This window comes from Ctenocephalides felis, unplaced genomic scaffold (genome assembly GCF_003426905.1).
Source record: "Ctenocephalides felis isolate EL2017-DRISC unplaced genomic scaffold, ASM342690v1 CF-g0.4_SCAFFOLD_02211, whole genome shotgun sequence".
Classification (NCBI taxonomy): domain Eukaryota; kingdom Metazoa; phylum Arthropoda; class Insecta; order Siphonaptera; family Pulicidae; genus Ctenocephalides; species Ctenocephalides felis.
Window position 1 is genome coordinate 14301 of NW_020538365.1, and position 3200 is coordinate 17500.

Here is a 3200-nt window from a genome sequence, read left to right on the forward strand (position 1 = left end):
CTAGAATTATATACCCCGTATATATTCGGATGCTGGTTTGCGGCTATAGATAACTGGTGGTAGGATCATTCGTTTTTAAACGTTCGATCAGAGAGAGTTGAAATTATTTGGGTCTGCGGACCGCAAATATGAAATCTATATATTTTAATAATATAGAATTTTACAAATTGACTACGGTCAAATATATGTGAATGTAGCAGAACTAGCAAAGCTTCTCGCAGCGATGGTCTTTCGTTTTATGAACGTTTGATCGGAGCGAGTTGAAATTATTTGGGTCTGCGGACCGCAAATATAAAATCTATATATTTTAATAATATAGGATTTTACAAATGGACTAAAGTCAAATAGATGGGTGGTGCAGCAGAACTGACGAAGCTTCTCGCACCGAGGATCATTCATTTATGAACGTTCGATCGGTGCGAGTTAAAATTATTTGGGTCTGCTGACCACAAATATGAAATCTTGTGATTACTCGACAAATTATTGCTGTAATCAAGTGCGCTCCTATAGTATAATATACTGTGGGCAAAAGCTTCTGGCAATGATCATTCGTTTCATTAACGTTTGACCGGAGCTAGTCGCAAAATATTGCGCAGTGTGCAAAAGCAGCGTGACGCAGTTTACAACCGCTTAGCGCTCTTATGCATTGTGTGAGAGCACTGCCATGTATATCTGCTCGGTATCGCCAGATGCCTGAGCGAATGACGAAGTTCGTTGTGAAAACGGCGTTCTTTTTGAATATTATACTTTAAACGCATAGCTCAATCAATTCTTTGGGCGCTAGATGAAAGTCTAGTGTTTTAAAGTCGATTGTAGTAAACGCTTGCGTTAGTATTCTATATACTCTGCACATTTTATTCAAATTGTGCGAATTTGAACATTCGCTTCATTGCGTTGTTTTAAGAAAATGAAAAATCAGCGAAAGCAGATTTTTCAATCTCACACACAGTGAAATATTCATATTTCAATTTTAAAGCGAGGACGTTTGTTTTTGGACCACAACGTGCTCTAAAATTGCTAAAGTGGTTGCGCGTCCTAGAGAATTTATTTTCTTGCGACCCGCCATATAGCCTGTCCAGACCATCGCGGTGATGGTTCGCACGGTAACCCGAGGCGACCCGTCGCTGCAGGTCAAACTGTCGTAGACCGTGTCTAGAATAATATACGCCGTATATGTTCGGATGTCGGTTTACGGCCGGGTTCTGGACCTTATTTATAAGTGTTCAACCATACTGTACAGCATATCCGCGGGCATGTGTCGTTGACGCAAAGACTCTTATGCGGAAAATAAAATATACAAATGCAATCAACTCAATACTCTCCGAGCGAGAATAAAAGTTAGTTATAACGATGAATTCTTATAATGAATTCGCCCCGACGTTTTCAATCTAACGAAGGGTAAAGAGACTGTTTGAAATTAACTGGGTCTGCGGACCGCAAATTTCATGTACGGACCGCCGTTTCGACGGTTGTTAAAGGTCTAGCCTCTGTGTAAGCGCAGAATATATAAAATATCAAGTCGCGATGTAAACTGTTCGTCATGTCCAGGGAATATCGTACGACTCAGATATATATATGTAAGAAAATTCGTTGTTTAGAAATATTCATCGAACTTTTCTATACAAAGTGTGGTCTCTCGGGTGACGCCGAGGGACATTTACGCACTATGCTATTATATATATAGCACCCTGGTTGATCCTGCCAGTAGTATATGCTTGTCTCAAAGATTAAGCCATGCATGTCTCAGTGCAAGCCACATTAAGGTGAAACCGCGAATGGCTCATTACATCAGTTATGGTTCCTTAGATCGTACCCACATTACTTGGATAACTGTGGTAATTCTAGAGCTAATACATGCAAATAGAGTTCCGACCAGAGATGGAAGGAATGCTTTTATTAGATCAAAACCAATCGGTGGCGGGCTTGCCTTGCTCACCGTTTGACTTGGTGACTCTGAATAACTTTGTGCCGATCGCACGGTCTAGTACCGGCGACGCATCTTTCAAATGTCTGCCTTATCAACTGTCGATGGTAGTTTCTGCGACTACCATGGTTGTTACGGGTAACGGGGAATCAGGGTTCGATTCCGGAGAGGGAGCCTGAGAAACGGCTACCACATCCAAGGAAGGCAGCAGGCGCGCAAATTACCCACTCCCGGCACGGGGAGGTAGTGACGAAAAATAACGATACGGGACTCATCCGAGGCCCCGTAATCGGAATGAGTACACTTTAAATCCTTTAACGAGGATCTATTAGAGGGCCAGTCTGGTGCCAGCAGCCGCGGTAATTCCAGCTCTAATAGCGTATATTAAAGTTGTTGCGGTTAAAAAGCTCGTAGTTGAATCTGTGTCCCACACTGTCGGTTCACCGCTCGCGGTGTTCAACTGGCATGTCTGTGGGACGTCCTACCGGTGGGCTTAGCCCGTAAAAAGGCGGCCCAACTCAAAATCCTACCAAGGTGCTCTTCACCGAGTGTCGAGGTGGGCCGGTACGTTTACTTTGAACAAATTAGAGTGCTTAAAGCAGGCTCATTCGCCTGAATATTGTGTGCATGGAATAATGGAATAGGACCTCGGTTCTATTTTGTTGGTTTTCGGAATTCCGAGGTAATGATTAATAGGGACAACTGGGGGCATTCGTATTGCGACGTTAGAGGTGAAATTCTTGGATCGTCGCAAGACGGACAGAAGCGAAAGCATTTGCCAAATGTGTTTTCATCAATCAAGAACGAAAGTTAGAGGTTCGAAGGCGATCAGATACCGCCCTAGTTCTAACCATAAACGATGCCAGCTAGCGATCCGCCGAAGTTCCTCCGATGACTCGGCGGGCAGCTTCCGGGAAACCAAAGCTTTTGGGTTCCGGGGGAAGTATGGTTGCAAAGCTGAAACTTAAAGGAATTGACGGAAGGGCACTACAAGGAGTGGAGCCTGCGGCTTAATTTGACTCAACACGGGAAACCTCACCAGGTCCAGACACCGGAAGGATTGACAGATTGAGAGCTCTTTCTTGATTCGGTGGGTGGTGGTGCATGGCCGTTCTTAGTTGGTGGAGTGATTTGTCTGGTTAATTCTGATAACGAACGAGACTCTAGCCTGCTAAATAGACGTACTTTCTGGTATCGCAAAGACCCTCCGCTTCGGCTTCGGTCGTTGTTGGTTGTGGTTCTCACTACCGGCGTACAAATATATCTTCTTAGAGGG

The 3200-nt window shown here is 44.0% G+C and overlaps 1 non-coding gene across 1 annotated transcript in view; it reads left to right on the forward strand.

The window, feature by feature from the left end:
• The first annotated feature begins 1685 nt into the window (after positions 1-1685).
• The window catches only part of LOC113380560, a 1927-nt gene continuing 412 nt past the window's right edge, over positions 1686-3200 (forward strand). Inside the window, exon 1 of the ribosomal RNA XR_003367445.1 lies at positions 1686-3200. This exon is cut by the window's right edge and continues 412 nt beyond it. This is a non-coding gene — a ribosomal RNA (small subunit ribosomal RNA).